General features: G+C 35.8%; 2 long non-coding RNA genes across 3 annotated transcripts in view; one reads left to right on the top strand and one right to left on the bottom strand.

Moving 5' to 3' along the window:
- Window positions 1-25,773, top strand: part of LOC143904989 (uncharacterized) — a 72,672-nt gene that overhangs the window by 40,475 nt on the left and 6,424 nt on the right. Inside the window, exons 2-4 of one of the 2 annotated variants that reach the window (XR_013259090.1) lie at window positions 14,260-14,336; window positions 23,021-23,228; window positions 23,351-23,540. This is a non-coding gene — a long non-coding RNA (uncharacterized LOC143904989). Of the gene's footprint in view, window positions 1-14,259; window positions 14,337-22,139; window positions 22,553-23,020; window positions 23,229-23,350; window positions 23,541-25,773 lie in introns of those variants that run through there. The other variant, XR_013259091.1, reaches the window with a different exon arrangement.
- LOC143904988 (uncharacterized) overlaps window positions 9,081-25,773 on the bottom strand; it is a 71,621-nt gene continuing 54,928 nt past the window's right edge. Inside the window, exons 2-7 of the long non-coding RNA XR_013259089.1 lie at window positions 17,764-18,023; window positions 16,712-17,262; window positions 16,021-16,175; window positions 12,943-13,056; window positions 11,014-11,262; window positions 9,081-9,756 (exon numbers count right to left, since the gene is read on the bottom strand). This is a non-coding gene — a long non-coding RNA (uncharacterized LOC143904988). The remainder of the gene's footprint in view (window positions 9,757-11,013; window positions 11,263-12,942; window positions 13,057-16,020; window positions 16,176-16,711; window positions 17,263-17,763; window positions 18,024-25,773) is intronic.

Here is a 25,773-nt window from a genome sequence, read left to right as displayed (position 1 = left end):
ACGGGAATAGTTAGTAACAAATTACTCACTCCAGAGTTGCTCCGTCGTCGCCCGATGCCATCCAGGTTTCCTCCTCTCAGATTCCTTCATCGCACTCAAGTAGCACAACACTCGCGAAAACACAGTTAATTACGACCGCATTAATTACCAATTATTTGAATACCACGACTGCGTGATACTTTGGACCGCACTCCCAATGCCACCGCCTTGATACGCTTATAAATCATTAATTGCGGAAGTTTATAACGAGCTGATAATTTCTAATTATTACTGCAGACACAAACTTCTTACGTATATTCATGCATGTATCGTACCATCGTTGAATATTGATTCAATGATACGATATGGTACGTCTTTATATCTATATCACGGTATTAAATAATAAGAGAAATCATGGTATTAAAATTTTGATACGCAACGATACAATGTTTCTCATCTACACTCATATACGCAACGATGATACGATGTACGAATATGTCATAAGTCTGTATCCGCCTTTAACACACGTAAGAAATGATCGTGATTTGGGGCAAGATTCCGATAACTCTGGCGTTTTAATTTGACGACGGTTTCTGGTAGTACTTTTAATGCTGAACAAAAAATTATATTATACGTCTTATAGGGCTAACTGCTCTGGTTTTCGAGATATACAGTGAAGTTAAAAATAAATATTATTATATAATTTTTAAATAATACTTGAATTGTGTGTGTATAAACAGTACACACGTAAGCGAGGGAAGGGTTACCGCACTTCCCCCGAAAGCAGGGGGAGGTACTTAGGGGTGAACCTCGGTTCGCGTGAAAAGTTGAAAACACGAACCGTGACAATGATAAACCTTGTTTCGCCCTATATTCAAGTCAGAAGAGAGAAAGTAGACCTCGAAATATCTGACGTTGTTTACGTTTTTGTTTCGAGTGGAAAAGGTATGCGTGTTTTTGATGTGTACATTCTTTACGTGAAGCATAACAGTATATTTGTGCTTAGCATAGATATATTTAATTTGCTATAGCAGTCACGGTACGTGTTTTCAACTTTTCACACGAACCTAAGTTCACCTAAGTTAAAGTATTATTTAAAAATTCATATTATTTATTTTTAACTTCAACACTGTATATCTCGAAAACCAGAGCAGTTAGCCCTATAAGACCCTTCGTTGAAGAGCTCACAGAAAAATTCAAGAGTTACTTATTGATCTTATTGTTCTATAATAAATATAATGAATATAATTAATTTTTAGAGACACTAATGTGAAGACATTATAGAATGACAGACGAGAGATTAACAAACGCCTAGAATACGTTCAAAAATATGCTTTAGAATACATCTTGGGGTTCACTTTAAGGTATAAAAAAAACTTTTGGAAATATAATATATATATATATATAGGATGTATATTAAATTAATAATATTAAAATATTTCTAAAAATTGTGCAATGAGGTATTAATAAAATTTTTGTTACATCTTTATATGTCAAATATACGAGTAATTTGGAACGACTGCTGAAGGCGAGATGCGTTTCAAATATTCCGAAACCTCGTCGGGGCGCCACGTGAAAAGTTCGAAGGCTCAATTTCGTTAGTGAGTTTCGCGGCAGCACGGCGATTCGTCGGCCGTGTGAAATACGAGTCTCGAGAAGAACGTAAAACGAAATTAATCTCCGGTCGGCAACGGAAGCGCAGCCTGGTTATAGAATTGGCTGAGAGCCGGCTGCGCGCCGGCGAGTGCGGGAGCGCACGCTGAAAGGGCGTACGGGGGTACGGGCGGGGTACGGCGCGAGATCGTCGAATGTCGCCCGCGCGGAATGAAAATTGGTATAGACGTCGCTCACCTGCACAGGCCCATATTGTATGACACCGCGAGAGATTCGGATGATTTATTAGGTAATATCACGGCTCCGGGCGAAAACCTCCGCCCGGTTCGCTTTTTCTTCCTCCCCGATCTTGCGCCCCCGCGCGATCCTGTAACAGAGTATAACGTTTCTGTGTGTTCACGCGTGCGTATACATGTGTGTGAGTGTGTGTATGTTTTCCGTCCGCTTGTGTTATCCTACCTCTTTCTATACCCTATCGTTCCGTACACGTTGCGCACGAGACGTCGATTGAAAGTATGACGTTAAAGAATCCATTGACGAGATTGAGAGATCGTTTATTTTCAGGGGGCGCGGATCGATTCGGATATTTGGTGTAGAACTCTCGAGAATGATATTTTGTTTCCTCGGTACAAGCATTGTGATCGCGAGAACGTTATACTCTCTGTCTGTTCTTTCTCAAAATCTATTGGTTCTTCGATACTTTTGTCAAGGATGTATCGAATTCAAAAATTGTAAAGGAATGACTATTCTCTCGATAGGTCCGAATATTGTACATGGCAATCGTATTGCGCACTGCAACAGTTATTAAAAGTTATTGATTATTATTATATATAGTTAACATCATTACGTTGCTTTTTTTTTTTTCATCATTCCATCATAATTCCCTAAGGTTCACTCGACGACAGATATGCATATCCGCATTCATAATGATACGAATGACGTAGACATTTGCGGGCAAACAATTAAAATTAAACCGAGGTAATTTATCCCTATTCTGTGAAATTAAATATATGTCGCAATTATATTTCGCCGCTTGCTATTCTTTCTCGCAGCTGCGCGCTCACCAGTCTCGCGGGACGATTATCAGCTGCCAACGAGCACGGGGCAAACGTTATTCCCCAATGATCGCGCGATAATATGAAACGTGTGCAATCAACCCGCGATAGTTTGTACCGTTGTAAGCATCGGTTTAGCGCGACGGCGTGGCGGCGATGAAATGTTGCGCGCGGCTGCGCCGACGAAAATTAGGAGCATTTCCCAATTTTCGTCTGGATATGACGTGAAATCGCCGCGGCCGCCGGAATCAGGAATGCTCTTGTACGTGATAGTGTTACCGATTTCGCCGCGAGGAAACCGCCGCAGCTACAAGCGGAATGATAACGACGCCCGCGCACTTATCTCTCCCGCCTGCACTTTATGTTTCGTGATACCCAAAGATATTATCCGAAATAACACCGACGCTTATATTTTTTATAAAGCCACTCGATTTAGCTTTTTTTAACAGCGATTTTTAATGGACCTAATATCTTCAAAGGACTGCGGTCGTCGTTTCACTCTGTATATGTTTAGGTATATACGTTGAAATTTATTTTATGCATCTATTCCAATCGATTTTTTTGTATGTGAGGGGGAATTTATGAATTTTTGCAAAATTGTACGAATATCGCTTGATTAAGCGAACTCTCGTTTCAGTTACACGTATCCAACGTAAGAGAAAAACTGATACATTACGCACGATTACCGCGAGTAACAGCTGTACATTGCATTGCGAAGAGCCTTTAGATAGGATTAGGCTTTAGAGGTCGTGCGTATATAACATTTTACTTGTAGTTTACTTGTGTGTACATTCTCTGCAATATCTTGTGGAAAATATTACTGATGCGCGCACTCATATCATTACGAAATATATACTTTTGATCTCGTAAATCAACGATGAAAATTTTATTCACCAGCCGGTACTATGCAGATGTGGGCGGGATTGCACGTCGCACATCAAAAAGATTTGCCTTGTTCATCTAGCGCGACAGACGCGAAACATTGCGCTGAGGGTAGTGGAATCGCGGGGATCAAAGATTTCTCCTTCAATCTTGCCGAGTGGTGTGGCACGAGTAATTCTACCGCGAATAACGAGCGCTGCCACTGCCGGAGCCGCCTCGCTGCATGGCATCGAGCAAAGTGCCTTTTTTTCGGGGGTGGTCGCGCCCTCCCGACAGGGAGGGTTAAACCGATTCCGCAACGTTTCGGCTGCGCGCCGCGTTGCATGATACGATTTCAGACGTCAACTGGCTCAAAGGACGAGCCGGGAATAACGCTCAAAGCCGGGTCCAATTGAGACCGATGCAATCTCGTTTCGTGATCGAGCGATGCAGCAGCGCGGATGTGCGCCTGATCGACAGGTTTCATCGGGATCAGCGTTACATCAAACTTTTCAAACAGGAGAGGCAAAAATAAGAGAACTAGTATGCGAAAGAAATTGCTATACAAAGAGAAATGTTACTTCAATAATAAGTATATTAATAAAAGGGAGATATTTTGAAATTTTCTTATTTAAATCTTTTCGTTCTGTATGTACAAGAGCGATAATAATAAGGCAGTCGCACCAATTTAGGAATAGAAAATTATACTACCGTGAAGTATACTTCTCTCATTATCACGATTTGATATAAAAAATCGTGTATCCAAAGTGCAAGATAAGAGTGTGTATTTTATTTTACATTACTTATAGAGAAATACTTTGGTTTATTCTTTTTAATAAAAAGAATCGCTGATAAAAAGAATTCCGAAGCGCGGAATAAAAATGATCTAACTATAAACGTTTATTTGTTACGTGTGAAAATCGAAAATAGAAGAAAGAATTAAGAGATGCTACACTAAGAAAAAAAATTGTTAATCCGAAAAAATATTTAGCCCGATATGTTAACTAATGTCCATTTCTATCAACGCAGGTTAATTTTGATCTTGGTTTAACTTACCTGTCATCTTTTCCTAGTTTTAAAAGTTAGAAAAAGATAGAAATAAGTAAGTTAAACCGAGATAGAAGTTAATCTACATTGGTAGAAATGGGCATAAACATTTAGTTAGTTAACTAAACGTTAGTTGCTTCAACAATTTATTTAGTTTCTTTAATCAAGAATTAATTAATTTAACTAATGTTTAGTTAACTAACTAAAATGTTTAGTTGAAAGTATTGGACTAAATATTTCTTGGGATTAACAAATTTTTGTTCTCAGTAAATACCTGAGTTATTAATATCGATAGAATAATTACTAATATTTTCTAAATTAATGTATATTGACGATTATTTCCCTATAAAGTTATCACGTTTTCTAACGCAAAAAATGCGATTTTATGTCGTAGATGTTAAAGCAATTACGCAAAGCGAGTTGTATACCGCAATTGCAATACCCATTACCTGCTTCAAATTGTGAAAGTTGGTATTACGCTTGTCCGCTCACATTCGCTTTTCAGAAAGACAGCTTTCTGCTTTCTCCGGTCTGCTTACTAATAGCTTATTCCGTCACCGCGCGATTGTAACGAGGAACCTTTGAGGTATTCCTTTACCGTAATCCAGAAAGGTCGACGAGGGTACCTTAGCCCTTTGTCGACAGCATGTCGGGTTTGAAAAACGAGCTAGCTTATTCTTTCGTTTTTCTTAAAGATCGCCTTTGCCTTCGATGCGCGAAAAGCCGCAACTCGCGTGACGCGACTGGGTTTAAGGATCACCTATAGCTGCTTGTCAGGTATATATAACGTGCTTAAAAAAAAAAGAGAAACATTTTCTTCTCTTTCTTATTTTTATACGTCAGTTGTAGTAATTGCACGCTTATTGATCTGTCTCAAAAATATATATATTTTATTTTAATATACTTTTTGAGTACTTTTTCATCGTTGCGTCAAAGTTAATTTGCAAAGAAAGAAGAAAAGAAAGGTAGATTATACTTTAATTATTCTGTCATTGTGACTGTATTTTAGTAATTATGGTTTAAAGATATCGGCAAATATAATATTTTTATTTAGCATATTTAAGCTACCTCTGTTCAATATCTTATTTATGAATATAAGATATAAATTAAGTGCAATATATCGATTCTGTTATGTGATTAACTTGTTTTGATCTGAGGAAAAATAAGAGAAATGTGTTGCTTCATGTCGCTTCTATTTCTATCTTCTCCTTTTCTGTCTCGGGAAAGAGAGGAGATTTTTATTTGCTGAGAGAGGGAGAGAGAGAGAGAGGGGGGGAGGGGGAGAGTGGGAGAGAGGGAGAGAGGGAGAAAACAAAGGAAAAAACAAGTTTAAAAACAGCTCTATTTATTGTTTTTACCTCGCGGAAAAAGATTGACGCGCGCCCACAATTTATTTTTCTCTCACCTGCGGATATTAGCGAGATCGAGTGCGATTCGATTTATTAGTACTATCGCGAAAAATCATCGTTTTTCAGCAGCAAACGAGTAAAAATCACGCCCAATGTATTTTTTCGAATTCTCCATTTATTACCAGCGCAAGCATCCCCAATTCTCACGTTAGGTAAAAGCAGATATTGCATGTTTGCCGTACACATGCGTGAAAATACGTCAAATCTGCATTCGTTCGCACTGTTTACGCGAAAAATTCGCAATGCGTTTGGCTTCTTTTTTTCCGTTTCTGATTTTTTCTCTTTTTTTTTTGTTCTATTCAACAACGGATTGCGTCACGCTAACAAGTCGATGGCGTGTTATTTAACCGATAAAGTTACACGCACGCAAAATTGTATGGTCCGACGGGGAGGGGAGAAGAGAAGGTTGATGGAAAGAGAGAGGAGAAGGAAACACCGCGCGGCGTGTGATGCGAGCTGAGTCTCCCCCGAAAATTCGACGCCTGGCAAAATCGATGACCGCGAGCGTTTAATTTCGCGGTATATCGCGATGAATTTTGTTCTCTTATTTTTTTGTATTATTGCACTACCGCGACCGGTGTAAATTTCATAGTTAATGTTAACAGCTTTGCGGTGTGTGAAATTTTCCGGTCGCCTCAATCCCAACATCAATTTCCTGCCTGCGCGCTCCCGCGTGTCGGTTCCGAATGCGGTTGTGCGTTGTCCTCGAATCGCGGGTACAGCGCGAACGATGAATACGAGCAGTATATAGACGATGATTCTATTCGCAAGCAATGCTGACATATCGATTAGAACGTAATCGTTTGCCGTTTACGATTTATTATCTGCGTTATTATGCATATATTTTTTAAACGTTATGCCAGCTTTCATGTTAAACTCTTTTGTGTTAAATATTATAGATTTTTTTGCATTATAGGAGAAGCCTTGTTTTTTTAAAAGGTTATTTCTAACATTATTACAACGCTTATCTTTTTTTTATAAAATCTAATTAATTAATTTTTTCATAATTTTACATGTTATAAAGTATGTTATAAAATAAATATCCCTTATTTATTTAAATTTAAATTAATCAATAAAAATTATTTTCTAATGTTGTAATGATTTTTTACAAATTTTATACACATTTTTATACATACATTTTTTTATGCCTAGATTTAAATATGGAAAGATGTTTGATAATATTTTCATCTATTTAACATACCGTGTTAAATTTATTTTCGTAATGCGTTATTAATTCGAAAGCACGCAATGTTATCTGATCTATGTATTTTTCAAGGAAAATTTGATAATGCGCATAGATTTGCTTTTAAGATTTATATTACAGATTGTTAATTTAATACGGTGGATTAAATAAATATTGTATTATATCCGTATTATATTATTTTAATATAAAATATCACATTTTCGCTTCCTTCACGGTTTTATTATTACATATATCTCTTTCACATTATACTTTATTATGCCTTTCTAATAAATACAAGATGAGAAAAATGTTACTTTTATATCATGAAGATATTAGATATAAGATAAAATTAAAAAACTAAAACATAAATTGCATAAGTGATTAAAGCAAGCGATAAAAAAAAAGGTACTGCAAAAATATCAAGAACTCCAAGATTTAACTCTTTTCGATTTGCTTCAGACTCAAACTTTATTCTTTATCATTTTTCATTAAATAATTTACTCATCATTGTTTGCTCGATTTCGATTGTCGTGAATATATCTCTGTGCACATATATCTGTACGTCAGATATGTGATGGGACCTACAATTTTACGACTTCCGAACGGCAAGTAGAGGAGTTCTCATGGCAAAATTACTCTCAGTGGATTTGCCAGTACATTTTCTGAGAGATGGCGATCGAATAAAATCCTTCGGCTTTTGGTTGGATTTGAACTCGGATCTTCGGCTCATTAAGAACAGATCACATCTCTCTGCGCCACAATCGCCACTATCAAACGATATTAATGGAAGTATATCTTCTCTTTCATTCTACATATAACTTTCTAGAATTGCAGATGGATGCTTTCGAACAAAATTATTCTTTTATATAGACTGACTCGTGTTGACGTTCCATAAATTATCTCCCGTTTTAGATTGCGGAGGAACGTTCCCGGGGTTTAGGGTTAACCATTCAATTAAGCTTCCTCCCCGGCGAGGAAGACCTCCCGGGCCGAAACCTCGAAATCTCGCGTGCACAAGCCGGACGACGAGAGCTTGCGTTTACGCGTGCACGATCGGTCAACTGGCATATCAATTATGCACGCACTCGTATGCGTCGGCCCATTAATTTTGGTCGCGCTTTCCATTAATTTCCATCAATCTGTCAGTAATTTTCTCCAATCAATCACCTTCTGCCCAGACACGCTCCATGCGATACCTATACCATTCGCGCGTATTCTCTCACCCTCTTGCTCCGGGAGGCGCGCTCTATCTTTATATTAAATTAATGGTTGGCGAGGTAATTTCGTTTGGCAACACGGTTTCGCGCAACAAAGTAATCGCGCGCCGCGCATCGTTCCCCTTCATCTTTCTTCGTTCCCTAAAAGCTCCTTTCGTTCTCTTCCGCGCGGGAAATTTCATTTAGCGCCTGATGTCCGTGCATCACGTATTCGCGGTTTTCGTTTCGTCGCTACCAAATGAGGCGACCGAAATTCCATGGCCTTTGCCATTTCCGGCGCGAAACCACACATGGCCACGTACAGTCGTATCTTTTAACTCCTAATCTTAGCAACAGACGAAACATGCGCCTTAAAGCAGGGACGAAGACTGTAAATGTTACTGATATACTTTCGATATTATGAGATAATTCTACGATATTTTATCTTCTGCTTGTATATAAGAATAATTAATAATTTGAAAATGTAGCAGATAAATATTACAGTAATATTGTATAAAAATTATATAACTTATTACTGGAAAAAAATCTTCTTTGACTTCTTGAAACTCTATATATATATATATATATATATTACAGCTTTTTCTAGTTGTAATGAATTTAATACAGCCATAAAAATATCAAAAATTTTTCTGTAATTATATTACAAAATTTTTGAAAGTTAATAACGATAACTTGATTAATTCTGAAATATAGAATTTTCTACGATTAATGTCCATCAGTCACGTTATAAAAATCATTATAAAATCCAAATTAAAAAATTATTATAAAATCCAAAGTTTTTCTATTTAGAATAAAAAATTGCATCTGCAAGAATAAAAAATATTATTGTATTATTCACTTAAGTTGCTCAAATCGTGTCGCGTTGTAATCTCGCATTGTACAATCTCCAATCCTCTTATTTTAAAGACACTCACATACATTTTCATAAGAATGATCGTCCAATAGTATTCCATAGTGCAATTTTCCACGCGTATAGCTGTGCAGAGGCAGTAGTAACGATGCATCGAGAAAAAGGGAGAGAGGGATAAGAGAAACGGGTCCGTAGATGAATAAAAGGGAGAGAAACGGAGAGAAAAATATAAGAGAACGTCAGTAACGACTAACGCAAGGTTCGCGAAGAAGGGAAGGACGGCATCTTTTAGTAATTACCCGCTTCCGGAGGACGCATTACTCTTTGTCGGCCGACGTACCTCGGATCTTATCGTCGTTGAGAAAGAGCAGGGATGAGGAGTAGTGAAGTAAGAGATAGAACTGCAGTACTGGGAACCACTTTTGTGGAATAAGACGAGGAATAGAGAGTCGGTTGCAATCCTTACTCTACTGGGCGAAATTGCGTTGTGGACGACATTTTCTTCTTCGCCTTTGTCCGTTCCATGGATGCGCATTTCATTCTATAAAAGCATAATAATTATTTTGATATCGTTAAACTGTACCGCTGTAAATAACAGATAAGAGAGAGTATGTCTTTTCTGTAAAAATATTGAAATGCGTATTAAATAAATTACTTCACCGCTCATCCATGAAGAAAATCAATGAAAAATCTTCTCTAAACTTGATTGGGTCTCGCAAAATTGTTATCGATGACACTTTTATTTTTGTTTAACGGCATGTGATATAACATAACAGCTGCTTTTAAACAAAACAGCCTCGACATTACACGAAAATAAAGCAATAAGTATATAGCGTGCTCGAAGGCGAAATTGATCCTTAAGCTTTAAGTACACTCTGAATGTCCGTACAGAATCTGTGCGGGATTATAAGACGATAGCTATTATCCGATTGCTCCCTGCTCCTATACCGTCAAGAAATTCAAAATTACCGGCTTTATCCAGCTATTCAGGTTTTCAGCGCTCTTTGCGTATATAATATCCGATAATGAGATCGCGGCAGAGAATGATTGATCATATTATATATGCGGCGTCATTGATTTTCTATAGTATAAACGCGGCAACATGTCTTGTTAATCTTGCAAGGCTTAGAATCGAAGACATTCTACATAGATAGTAATGTTAAATAAAAGTGAGAGATTAATAACTTTCGCGTCGATAGAATTAATTTAAAAGCCGATGTACACATTTGTTCTAATTGTTTCATTCAAATGAAGGTAACGGTGCAAATTGTTGAAACATATAAATTTTAATAAGTTTTAGTTTCCATTACATTGTGTAGAAATTTGATTGCTTGTATCATAACATTTAATTGAGTTTGTAAAAAAATATTGTCTGTTCGGTTCTAAAGCTCCAATTAGCCCAATTGTCTGACATTTCAATCCTAAATTTATTGAAATATCGTGCACATGTAAAAATAACTATCGGAAAAAATTATATTTTCCCATCGCATACTGCAAAAGATATCAAAAATAGAATTGAAAAACGCATATCTTTGATTTCTGATACAAAAAATAACATAATATGTCAATAATATGTCATAACGTGTGTGTGTCTAAATATAATATTGCCTTTATTGGCGCCGCGGGAAAAGGGGGAAGTTATATAATTTCTATGGAGAAAAATGCCTTTTACAAGGAGAAAAGAAATACTCTTAAAAGGTATATTACACGTTTAAGATAACGGCATACGCTTGTAAATTAAAAGTAAAATCGTGATAGACTTGTAACTGTCGACGCAACAAGTAGTACAAGTGAGTACCTATCGGGATGGGAACCGCAAATCTTCGCACGATGTACACTTCCAACGCACCTCGCAATCCTCGCATCACCGTGACATCTCGGAATAAAAGTTCACGGGGGTTGAGCATTTTTATCGCCGGCGTATTCTGTCGCCAGTGGCGTTTCTCTACAACCGTACAAAAGCGGGTGCTCTCGTATTACAATTCGTATTGTTCGCAAAATAGAAATCCATTTGCAGGTTCAGTTTTCTTCGATGTACATGAGCTACCTGTAAACGATGAAATAAAAATGCTTTAATTTAAAATAAAATTTGAAAGATGACGACTATTAAATAAATATTACAATTATTTATTGTTAACTTATTAAAGATTGTCCATACTTTACAAATTTCCGCTGTGTCTAATTTTGAAAACTATTGATTTATCGACATTCATGCAGCTATCATTCGCTATTTAATATTATTATTAGGTAATTATAGGGTTAAAAGTGAGGCTATTTCTGAAACCAGAAGCATATTGTATGTGAATAAATTATATTCGTCACAGGAGTACTAGATATTTTTTGTTAGATAATAAAATTAAATATATTAATTCCTTACGTTTCGAATATCGAATCATAAAATATAATCAACTATAACATATTTATCCATATACCGTTTTATCTTCATCGCATGTAAACAATTTTGTTAGCGGTGATATTTGAGTAATTCCCGCGAATAGTGCTCGATTATTGAAACATAAAAAATAGATTGGCATCTAATGTTAAAGGCTGCATTCTCTTTAGAGACTGCGAGTCACAACATCACAACGAAATAAATTCCAAATTAGTCGCGTATTACGTAGGTATCGACAAAACGTCACTATATATGTTAATAAAATTGAAATGTTATTTTATTTATTTTGTAAAACTTACACTACATTGTAATATTGTGCATGTTATCGTATAATGTTCACCGATATGACTAGAATGTTAATACGCCGCAGGTGAAAAGAGCATATTTACAATTCTCGTTTTGCGTGTGATAATAATTTATAGTCAGTGCATCGCAAATTTTGGGAAAACGTTTCGTGTTCACGTGAACGTAAACAGTTCCATTTATCGTGTCTCATCACTTCCTTATGCTTGTGCAAATATGCATAAATTAATAAAACCATTTATATATTTCGCTAAATGTCGAAAGAACTGTGACCATAACGTCGCATATATATATATATATATATATATATATATATATATATATATATATATATATATATATATATGTGTGTGTGTGTGTGTGTGTGTATATATATAAACTTTTGCAATCGTATTTTGTTACAAAATAATTAAACGTCATTTTGTTGAACCAATATTTTATTATGTCTCTAAATATATTTAATCTGTATTAATGTAATATCACAAATAATTGTCATTAAATTTAACCGTATTATAGTTATTATACAACTACAAACACGATACATTTTTTTCTATGAATCATCTAATTTTAATAAAAGATCACGTTTAATTATTTTTGTAGAAAATAAGTCTGAAGATACGAAAGCGGCGCGGCGTGACTTTTCCTTTTCTTATGTCCACCGTCACGTAAACTTTTAATTACTTCTTTATCCTGCAAATTATAAAATCAGCTGCCACGAGCCGGAGACCTTGCAATTTTCTTACCACGCGTTTTCTCCTCGTTTTCTCTCTCTCTCTCTCTCTCTCTCTCTCTCTCTCTCTCTCTCTCTCTCTCTCTCTCCCTCTCTTTATTCATTGGTCGAGCTTCTTACGATCGTGCCATTTTTTCATTCTTTTAAGCGATCTAATTGTAAAGCTACCGAAGAAGCATTTATGTTTCTCGTGCTTGACCAACGGCAGTACACTTTATTGTTTCCGCTAATGCACTTTTATATCGCAGCACTAATAAACCGGCAGCGCGCCACTCCGGTAATCTTTACCGTAATGATATTACCCGGCGAAACGTGCGCAGATGGTGAGGTTAACGTTAATTGGATGTGCGTTGCTGTTGCTTTCCGCGAAATCCTTCTGACCCAAATTCCCGTCTCGGTGATGCATTTCCGGATAGCTGTAACGTAGCAAAAAATATCATCAGTTAATAATTATATAAAACAAAAAGGAATAAGGAAAAAGAACAGTATTAATTGATAAAGTTTTGCTATCATGGCTCTTACAATTAAATACTTCGGGATTGCATGCCGAAGAAAAAAAATAGAGAGAGAAAAGGAAAAGGTTACGTGTTGCAGAAAACATTTACCTATGCTCATCCAAGTGTAGTTACGTAATTCTATAAATACTCGCGCAGTAGAATTTGCAAACATTCCTCTTTTTAACTCGTTTTACAGTTAAGGCAAATAGCTTTTAATTTGCCTCGAATTTGAATCTCTATTCTGCGAGGTATATAAGAGAAAAAGAGTTTCAAGGAAAAGAGAGACGGAGACGTAAATGAGCAGAGCCAAAAGCATTATCTATATAGTTTTCGTTCTAGTTCTCGCCAATCACGAGGCAGCTGTCTCTCCCATATTCTTAATTTTCTGCTATCTAAATCCACCGTCTAGATACTCTAGATCAACATCCAACACATAGGATAGCGTGTGCTACGGCAAAGAGCATACATAGCTCGATCTCCCTCTTTATAGTTTTATCCACCTACAGATCGGCGCTCTCTATCTGCCGGCTCTCTTTACAATCCTTGCTGTTCGTTTTCTTTTGTTTTCTCTCTCTTTATTTCGCAACTAAGAACGCCGTGTCTCTTATCTTAATTCTCTTCGAATGTCGCAGCGAAACGTAACGTTCAAACTTGTGCCCTTCGTTTCGGCCGCAATTTCCGAAGGGGGTGGACGGTGCCTTTCAAAGAACCTTCATTCCTTCGATGATACTAATCTTATTGAAAGCGTCGTGTATCGTTACGTTCGCGACGCCCTCGGCCCTCGCTTAATAAAATTCCACCTTCTTGTTTGGTCAACTTTTATCAGTTTACTTAGAAGATATAAGAAAGACAGAAGGAGAGAAAGGGAGAACAAGGGAAAAATAAGGCTTGAGAATCGAAACACAATTATGGAAGACACAAGAATAAAGCTAACTCTTTGAGGCACTTTAGGGCTTTGCGCGCAGGCTTGAAATTTTTTATCGCAAAACAACCATGGAGATATTGATTTACACGGATTTCTACACTGCATCATATTCATAAACTGTGTACAAATAATATATATAAATATTTTATTATACTAAATTATATAAAAGTTGTATTGCCATAGTTTTTTTTTTGCAGTGAGAACTCGCTTACCGCCCGATATCTTTTCGAAGTTCTTCGCGGAACGTTTCCCGGAATCGATTACCAACCATAAGGTATTGTTAAATTTTTATTTCTTTCCCCTTTCTTCTCCTAGCTCGGCGAATTCGCCGACAGGAAAAACGTGATCGACATTTTGACATTTGTACGATATTTACCGAACTTGGTGAATTTAGAATTTACACTACTCTGCAGTGTGTTATACATTTTTAATTTTAGGACTATATATATATATATAACAAATAAAAAAAAGGCATGAAATTATATCGACATAGTGTAAAACGGCTTTCTGGTTTTAGAAATTCGATAGCTCTTACATATGCGTATATCGACAAACGTCACAGATCGTATCAGCTCGAGAATTTTACCCGAGAGACACTTAAGGTGTCGTAAGGTGTGAATTTCACCTATACACACCGTGCACTTTGTCTTCTGTCGAAGCTACGAAACTTTCGGCCTACTTCGGCATGGAAACTATTTTATACCAACGAAACGATAGAAAGTTCTTGAAATATTTAAGAAACTTGAAAATAAATCGTGGCAAGAGTATTATTGCGTGGGGAAACTTTCGACTGAGTTCGAAACTACACTAACGTTTCGCCGAAGTTTAACCTTAATGGCGTGAAAAAAATGCACGAGGGAAATGAAATATCACGAAACCTTAAAATTAGATGCCTTTTATGCGTCTCACAAACATCTACTTTTTTTATATACTTTCAAGATAACATAAAAATTAGTTTTCTTTAATTTCTTCATCTTCTTTGGTCAGATTTACGGGCAAATTTCGAAACATATACGGATCATTAACACATACAATATTATATTATTTATGTTCCATTGCGATTTTTCTCTCTTCGGCAATAATAATAATAAAATGCGAAGAGAAATGAGCCATTATTTTAATGTTGCTATAAAATGAGCTATGTATCTTTGCAACATGCAATAACTAAATCAGCATTACCTCACAGCAGCGTTCACTAAAGGCCTGCGTTCTATAGAGACTTCGATCGGAAATTTTTTCGTACTAAAGACTGTTGTTGATGACACGGAAAAGCCGATATCGAAGTGGGCAAAGAGCCGTAAGCCACCCTTTTTCCACATAGGAAATATATTTATAGCGTGCATAGCGCCAGAGTTAAGCCCCATACACATCACTGGGTCACTGTATTAGCACTACATCTGTGTTACGACGGTCAATATGGCGCTGTCGTAGATATCTTTTTAGCAAACGAGGAACACTTCCTCAAATAAAGCCGGTTATTTGTTTCTATCATTACCGCTTACAACTTTATACAACGCGCATTAATATATTTCTTTCTCTTTCTGCAAATTAATATATAATTCGTATCTTGAATATTCTCATTCGTGTGACAGAACAAATTTACGAAAAAAATACAAGTGTCACAAACATGTATGCTTATACATTTAGCTTTTTAACAGTTGGAAAGTTTCAATTCATAACGCTCCAATAAAACTGTATGTGAGTGACTAACCAATTACTTTGATACATTTGACAGATGCTTTAAAATCCTCTCATGACACGCGTATAAAATTTGCTGACATCGCGGAATGTTTAACCATGGTGATACTCGCGAATCAAAAATTGCTAACAAATTAAGATACCATTATTTAATCTTTAATCGATCAACTCATGCGTTAAGAATAGGGAGATGTCGCATGGGAGATGTGTCGATTGATCGATAGAAATAGACGCGGAGGCAATTTCTCAAAGTTACTTACTTAGTAACTTCCCAAGATTCTCTACCTCGAAGAGTCAATTTTAACTTTGTATCAACAAAGTTTGCGGCTCCACGGAATCCTTTCTTCCACATGTGTAGGAGGATTTATTGACAATGAATTTTTCATGTAGCCAAAATTTTGCCGCACAAATAATGCTGATGAATAATGGAAACATTTAGCGATTATTCTATTTCTTCTTTTTGCCAAAACTTAATAAACATTTATTTGTATCATAGATAAAGATAAAATTGTTGCAAGCACAAATAGTTAGGCAATGCGATATACAACGAGAAATGTCACATCATAATAAAATTCTTAAAAGTTAATAATTCCGATAATATCAAACGCTCGTATTTCTCTAGCTCTTATATAAACGATTACGGTTTTTTGACCGTAAGATAACCTGAGTGTTTCAAGCATACTTTTTTAATCAGACATCCGTAATAGATTTAATACGTCGTCAGCATTTTAACAAAGATAGTTCACGAGAAGTGCGCTTGCTAAAGTATCTTATAACTTAAACTTTTTAAACTAAACTCTAATTAACTATTAAATTAATTTTTGCTAAAACAAAAAATATGTATGTTAGAGAATAACTTGGCAACTTCTTCTCTAAACTTGTAAAAGAACAATTTTACCCGCATTTCACAGCGTTCTCGTATCTACGAGTGTAGCGTATATATACACACACCTGTGATTTCATTCTGCGAAACTTCGATACAGCATCATTTGATTTCGCCATTCCCTTTTATCGCGACGGCTTTTTAACACGGAGGCGTAACTTGACGTATCGACGTGGCTAACGGTATTAGCTGAGAATTGCGTTTCGATGAACGCATCTTTTTCGTTCGTCTGCCTAAAACGCCGATCAACTTCGACGCCGCACTCTTGTATTTTTGGCCACCGACTGTCCCACGGCCGATGGCGCGTCACCGCAACGCGTCTGACAGACGGAGACAGGATTGATTGATTGAATTCTATTCTGCTTCGTTAGGCGAACGCTACGTGATTTCAAAAATAAAATTATAAAAGTTATGAAATCCTACGTGTTGTCACAGACAAATGTTTAGGTATACATCATATAAATGCTCAATGATAAAAATAAAATAAAGGATTTTCTTTCTATTGAACATTCACAAGATCGTTATAATGAGATTCGGTGGTTTGCAAAAGTTCTGATTATTTCACGAAGGCTTCTCTAGGATTCCTGTTGCGTTCTCGAAAAAATTCGAGCAATTAACCCTGAAAGCAATACAAGCAAAAATAAGAAAACTTGGAATACGCTTTTAATTTTCATGTAGAAATTCGTAATTTGTAAGAAGTTAATATTGAATTGAAAATGTAAATCGTAAAATTAAACAAAAGAACCTGAACGCATAATAGGTATATTGATTATTAATACAATTTTACTTAATGTGTTTTCGCGAGAATTATTATAAGTTTGATGCCTATTTGATCGATCAAATATATATTTTCATTAATCATCTATTTGACTCGCGTTGTATTACGCGATATCAGGCTTATCGCCATATCCTTCCAAGAACAGCAGGCGCAGACGGATCGACTCCGAGACAAGTGATATCGCGATGCGTTTGGTTGGCAAATAAAACTTGTACCATTTGCACAATGAGATTTCGCAAGTAGAGCAATATTTGTAGTATTGCTTTATCGGATCGACATTTTTCTGACAAACGCTTTCAATTAATATACGAGAAGGGAGAAACGTGTCAGACACACACATACACACAGCGAGCTATAATGTGAGGCATATCTATCTATTTTCTTCGGCCGGTAGATTGATGGATTATACGGCAAGAAGATACATCGACCTGCCTATGCACAATTGCGATCCGCTTTCGCATGGCCGTCCGCGCCAAGGCCGCTTTTAATATCCGTTGAAAGATAATTTACAGGCAGGCCGGGCTGATATCACGTGCAATTAACAACCCGCAATTGGAATGTTATAGACGTCTTCCGGCGTTCAATTTCGCAGGCGGTTTAATCTGCAACATTCGTGAAAAATGTCTAATTAATAATGTGTTGACATATTAATCGGCATTCGCTAATTGAAGAAGTTCGCGAAAAATATTCATCATCGAAATATGAAATCATAAACTCGTTTCCGACCAACGTTGTTGAAAAACTGAAAAAGTTATACCCATGTTTTTTTAACCCCGGTATAATGTTGCTTTGCGTACAATCATGCGTAAAAAAAGCTTGGGGATAATTTAACTTGTGTTTCTGTCGATTCATTTCAACGCTGCGACCAAACGAGAAATAGCAAATATTTTCGGAGAACTTTTTCGTTTGATATTCCGTCGGGATTATAAATTATTCAAAGAGATATTCTATAATCGAGATCATCAAAAGAGAATATTTTTACATTAGAAAATCTGTCTAAATTACAGTAGACCCCCTATAATACAAGGCATGCGTTCCGTTTTGTTATATAAATCCGTGTTATACAAGTCACATAGATTATACATGTATGTACATACGATTTCTTTATGTAGATTCTTTCACTATGTTCGGTTTGCTAAAGAATTTTCCATTTTGGAAAAGATGATTTTTTTAAGAGAATAATATATTCCTGTATTACATCAATAATTTAATAAATTTAATAGACATTTAGAATGAAATATTTGGTTTTCATTAATTAATTATGCGTAATATTTAGAATACTAATTATAAGAGCCTGATTTTCTTATGATAAATATACATTAAATTTGTAACTGATTATTGAATATTGAATATTCTCAGGAATATATTTAATCAACCGAAGTATACAATAGTTATTTAACATATTTTTCTGTGCTATGTATTTTATATAGGCATAACCGTTTTGCTTTTTACTACATTGCAGTAGGTACATCAAAGAAATAATGAAAAAGTTTTCAATCATTATACAATTTACTCATTTCGTAATAATAACAGACTAATAAGAACTTAAACAAAAATAGTTAAGTGCATAATTCATTGTGCAAATTGTTTTTCAGAAATTATTTAAATTAATTTAATTATATTGTAATTTCTCGTGGGGCAATATATTTAATTATGTTTCAATATATTTAAATCAGCAATTTATGATGTAAAGCAAGTAAAAAAATTAGATTATATATCCAATAAGTAAGAAAAAGAATATCCACGATTTTATTTTAATATTGTTAAACAGAAGTTCTGATGTGATTTTCTTTTCCACTTTCTCGAAATTATTGATCTCCTGCATTGGTTGGCTAAATTCTAAATTCTGGCTCCAAGTCAAGCTGAGGTTTCACGGACAAATTGTTTGTCACGACTCCAGAGTACTCCTCTGTCTCGTATTCTATGGTAAAGATGGTGAGGGCGGTTACTCTGTGTTTATATCACGGAGAAAATTTTATATTAAATTTTACTATGCTGTCGCATTAACTGCGGACCATCAAGACGCCCAAGTTTAAATGCTATAGTCTTATAGTAAAATTACTATGTCCATAGCATTTAGTGCTACGATCATAGCATTATTATACCATTGAATGCTATGATCGTAGCACTAAATGCTATGGACATAGTAATTTTACTATAAGACTATAGCATTTAAACTTGGGCGTCTTGATGGTCCGCAGTTGGTGCGACAGCATAGTAAAATTTAATATAAAATTTTCTCCGTGAAGCCAAAATTTCGGATATTAATTTAACTTTGTATTCTACTGTTTTCTACGTTTCACGTAATAACAATATCGTAAACTCAGAATAAAATATATTTTGAATAAGTTGAAATGTTTTTTAAAAAGTTGTGTATATATGTTGTTAATTACATTTTGTGATTATTAAAATTTCTAAAGTTAAGTTTGTATCTTTTGTCTAACAATAACTATCAGTGCTAAAGAACTTATAATATTTTACTTGGGTATAGTATGTACATAGTATGTACGATATCAAGTTGCCTATAAATTAAACATATAATAAAATTATTGTTATTATTAACTGTACGATGTTACTGTGTATAATTTAGTGTTGGCACTCTAACGTGCTATTTATATAAGCGGTTTTATCATTTCTCTGTGCTTTTGTAGATATGGCTGCATCCATTTATTTTTCTTTTTTGAATAAACACTTATTTCGTATTCGTTGCACGTGAGGCGTGTCATATTCTCTTCACCAGAAGAAACTTGGTTCGGAAGATCTTCCGTTTACAACTTTCCAACTGCCGCGCGAAGCAACACACATACACACAACAAAGGGGAAAAAGATATTCTTTCCGACCGTATGGAACCCGCCTTTTTATTCTTCTCGTCTCGCCGTTCGCCCGCTTAGAATGTATCGAATATCGCAGCAAATATCAAGGATTCACCATACATTAAAATTGTAAATTTAAATGAAAACGTTTGCATACCTATACTCACTGATGTAATTTCCAATTTTCATTCAACGAGTGGAAGAAGAATTATATCAGAATTATAAATGACATATTTGCAAATCTTAAAAATCTTTGCCATATATGTTATTATAATTTTTACAAATGTATAATTTATGCATCTTATTGTTAGTGTTTTTATTGTAAATATGTCTAATGTTTAATACTATAACTTTAAATTAATTCAATATGCAAAATAATTATTCTATCATACATTCTGTGATGTATACATATAAACATACTCAGCAAATTGGCTTTTTAAATAACTTTTTGTCAAACTTATATACCGTTTATTTTTCAAAAACGACAATGAGAGAAATAACATAGATATAGATATATTAAAAGGCAAGGAAGGAAATTACCTTTGTTTGATTATCAATGGAAAAAATCTCGCAGTCGCGTATCGGGGGATGGAAAACGGATCGGAAGCAGAAATCTATCGTACGCGACGCACACGCATCGATATATACCTAAACCTTGACGCGCGTTTCCGCGACTTTTCGTGCGTGACGTGCTGCGAGGTCGCGTGACAAAATTGGATGGCGATGAATTCCCCGGTGATACGTCTCTATGGATATTCCGGCACGGTTGCTTCTGCACGAGCGAAGAAGAGCGGAACAAGCCGAGCAATTGGCATGCCACTCGTATCACTCTGATATCGGCGAAGACGTAGTCGGCGAAACATCTTCCGAGATCTGCCGGCGATAAGTAAATAACGCCACTCGCAAAACGATACGAGTCGCACGTTGCGCTTCGCTGCTTAATTTGGTGACCAATTTAGTATATGTTACGCACATGTTATTCATATAACGTATTTAGATAAATGACATCGTTTTTGTAATCTGAAATATATGTATAGAGTTGAGCGAAAATAAATTGTTATTTTTATAGAGGTTTACGTTTTGTTCTTAAGTTATTTTCAGATAAAATGCAATATTTTAATGTGTACAATTTTTTGTTTTCATATCTCTATTTTCTAGGATTTCTGTGATGCCAGTATCTAGTAATTAAATATATTTTTTATCAAACATATTTCTATCATATAGTATAGACTCCATATAACATGGATTCGTATAACACAGCGGAAAAATTTTACTTGAATTTAGTTTATTTTACTTGAAAATATTAAAATTTTTCCGCTGTGTTATACGAATCAATGTGATATGAATCCATGTTAGGATCTACTGTATGATAGAAATATGTTTGATAAAAAATATATTTAATTACTGTATCAGAAATCTCTTAGAAAATAGAGACATGAAAATAAAAATTATTCAAATTAAAATATTGCATTTTATCTGAAAATAACTTAAGAACAAAACGTAAACCACTATAAAAATAACAATTTAATATTCATCTTTAATATTCATTTTACATTTTTTATAATAAATCCTTAGTCTCTTGTAAATATGTGTTGCCATATGCATGCATAATCCATATGTATAGATTCGCGGAACGCGCTGTATTTCTTTTTTATTTGCCGTAGCGTTCTTCGCCAGAGAGCTTTTCTCGGAATTCAAACGCTCGAGGATCACCCCGTATTATTTGGTCTTTCGCGTGTTTCCGTTGTCGCGCGCGTAGTAATTTCGTCAAGTACGCCGCACCCCGCGCCTCGCGCTGGCCGCGCTCGGCCGCGCGAAGGAATGTGAGGGATGGGGTGGGGGTGGGGAACAGTTCCCATCAGGACACCGCTGGACACCGCGCGATACGGCCGTGACGTCGCGACGCGGCGTGGATTTTTCCGACCTTCGATCAGCTTCGATCGTAATGGTATTCGGTCGTCGGTCGCGAGCGAGCGTGGTGATGTGTGTAAGAACGCGGTGTGATGTGGTAACGATATCGTATTCGTCTCTAACGAAGGTACGGAAGGGACACGGTGTTCGCGAGTACGTTCGACGATCTCGCAATCGGAATAGTCGACATGGCCGCTTCGCGCGAAAAATGCGGGTTAATCGTCCAGCATGGTGTACGCGACGCTTGCGGAGCCAGCGTTTTCTCGTCGCCGGCGCCGGGTCTCGCGCACGACGGTGGAATCCTTGGAATATCGATCCGCGATCGAGGCCGGCGTTCGCGCGCGCGAGACAATTTTACATCGAGGTACACATCGGAGGCCGCCGAGTACCGTGCCTCGCCTTTACTGTAAGTACACAACGCAACGCTTCATATTCGTTCGACGCGTGTACATACGTGCGCTCGCGAATACGCGCCCGGTCGATGTCGTGCCGTCGAGAAGCTCGCGCGGTTTTCGTCGTGAGCGCGCGATACATCCGCCATGTTTTTCGTGCGTCGGTGCCGTTTTCCTGGAAGACGCTCGTCGCGGTCGTTTTTTTCGGGTGACGGGACAAATATTTATACGCGAGCGTTACTTCTGTAGTAACTTGCGCGACGTCCTTCGCGTAAACGGAGATATGTAGTAACTTACGATAATTTGATTCCACGTAACGTAGAGAATTATCGTTTACCTACCCTAATTTAGGATCTCTTTTTATCTTTAAGACCCATCGGGAGCGACATATTATTTATCTGTTATACAAATTGTATTATTACTGCGTAGCGAATAAATTAGTATGTTAACGATACTGAAGTGATACTCTTGTCTCGTTCCAGAAAATTGTTCGTTGGTGGATTATCATGGGAGACAACCCAAGAAAATCTCCAACGTTACTTCGGCCGTTATGGTGAAGTCCGCGCGTTATGAAAAACAGCGAATCTGGTCGCAGTCGTGGATTTGGATTTGTAACATTCAGCGATCCTGCTAATGTTTCTCTGGTCCTTCAAAATGGTCCCCCCACCATCAGCTTGATGGGGACGTACGGTATGTATCCTAATACTTATCTTAAATAAGATTGTAGACGCGTATTTTTAAATATATTGTAGAAAATTATATTACAAATAAAAGTTACATGAAACCTATTTTGTTGATGTTTTGCGTTACAGATTGATTCAAAACCGTGTAACCCGCTACTTTACAAAAGCCAAAACGCATGCAGCGGTGGTTTCCCGAAAGTCTTTCTTGGTGGCTTGCCAAATAACGTGACGGAGACTGACTTAAGATCCTATTTTACTCGCTTTGGTAAAGTCATGGAAGTAGTCATAATGTATGATCAGGAGAAGAAGAAATCGAGAGGTGAGTACGAGTGATTCTTTTATCGAGATATATTCGTCGCGGCATTTGATGATTTTTACGGCATTTTTGTAAGATATTTTTATTAGCATTGCAAATGTTTCATTATTTCTTTTTCTTTCTCTCCTTAAGAGAGTTACACTTATATAATAGTAGGGGTCTTAAAATTACTCATTCTAATGATTGTAATTTTACACGAAAATTTTTTACAGTGTGTGTCAATAATATTACCGTAAATTTTAATTTTTCCAGCGAGTATTGATATCAACGTCGTTCATAATCACGTATCACTGTAAAAAATTTTTATGTAAATTTACACCATTTATAGTAGGTAATAAAGGGACCCTCACACACACAAATGGGGTAAATTTCCTCGCGTTCGTAATTTTACAATACAAAGTAAAAGTAATGTCTTCATGTGTAATGAAACAAATTGTAAAAGTAAATTTACAAAACACGGGAATAATGTAAAAACGGTAATGCAATAATACTTTTCTTAGTAGTATTATTAAACAATCAAACATTAAATTTACGTACCGAATGGGAAATGTACAAAATGTTATGTAAAATTGTAATTTAATATTACAGTACTGTAAAATTACAATAACTTTTTATGAATTTTCAGTTCGATTCGCAATGATACAGTAACATTTCGTACATTTACAGATCGATTCGTAAATGTACGAAATGTTACTGTATCATTGCGATTTATCTCTTGCAATAATATATCTCGCTTTTTTCATTATTGTTACACACATATTGCGGTATTTTACATTAAATTAAATATAGTTATTTATAAATAATGCATTTCCGGCTAAGTTTTATTAAGTATAAGGCTCTGTCAGATTATGCCACTGTAAATCACACATAGCTTAAGTTTGCTATGTAATTAGGAAGAAATCTTACAAGTTCCATTTTTTTATATCATTTAATAGATATCTATTATCGAGATCTTAATCCAATCGATTGTGAATTAGTATGAGACAGTTTTAACGCAATTCAACACACTTTTCGCCCGATATTGATAGGAATAACTTATTGATCGAGGTACGCAAATTTTATAAAATTTTGATATATGTAAAAAAAAAAGGTCTTCCAGTCTCTCGCGTATATTGTGTCGGTGTAAAATATTAACAGCTGATATTCAGTTGGCAAAGTTAAAGATATTTTTTAAAGAAAATTTAATTGAGCAATAGACATTGACAATATTATTGAATGGATTACCGCATTATTTTACACAGGGTACGTGATTATGAACGACGTTGATATCAATACTAGCTGGAAAAATTAAAATTTACGGTAATATTATTGACACATGCAGTTAAACCGCTATGAACAATTTTTCTAAAATTGTTAAAGTGATCAAAAGTATCAACTTCGTTTATACCTACTTTAGGTAGCAATGAAATTTTACTTAAATGAACATAATAGATTTTGTTCCTATCCTCTTCCATCCTGCTTAGAAAGGTTAGAAGAAGAAAGAAAAAGTTAAGAACATGAGAAATTTACAAATTACAATATAATACGATCTACTTTTACGATGCTCCTTGGAGATTTTTTAGAAAGAATTTAGAAAAATATATAATAGGTTGTTGTGATACAAAGAAAGTATCATTTTTTCTATTAGACTTCATAATTTTATCTATGAATATATCAGCATGACTATGGACTCATGAACTCATATATATATATATATACGTTTGGCGACGTCTCCCTTATATTCTCAACATAAGTAAAAATTATGTTATACATATGTATATCACAATTCCAATCACAGCCGTCATTATCGCGATCACCAAGTGCATCCGTACTCAAAGAGTTAATTCTCTTGAAGACCACTAGACATAAAATCAGGCTGGTATAAGAAATTACATTGCTGTAGCTAGGCGCATAGAACTAGGTTCAGAATGGAACTAATTGCGATGCCAAAAGGATGGAAAGAGGAAACTTTGCTTGACTTAAGCTTGAAGACACCCTGCGGGCCATAAGCCACGACAACGATTTTTGTCATATACATACGAATCCATAGATCACACCGATGAGTTTCGCTGAACGTACATATAGGTTCATCGTACTCAAAGGGTTGATGCTTTCAACATATAGAATGTTCATTGCCTTTTTTGGTTTGTGATGTAGACTTATTCTAATTCTCATAATTGACTTTGTTAACTGCGATATTTTATGTGATAGCACACATGTATGTTAACACGTGGATTAATAGTTTAATTGCGAGATA

The sequence above is a fragment of the Temnothorax americanus genome, unplaced genomic scaffold (genome assembly GCF_048541705.1).
Source record: "Temnothorax americanus isolate GAGA-0224 unplaced genomic scaffold, ASM4854170v1 Scaffold6, whole genome shotgun sequence".
In the NCBI taxonomy this organism is placed as follows: Eukaryota; Metazoa; Arthropoda; class Insecta; order Hymenoptera; family Formicidae; genus Temnothorax; species Temnothorax americanus.
Note: the sequence above shows the minus strand (reverse complement) of the source record. Positions and strands in the feature narration are given on the sequence as shown.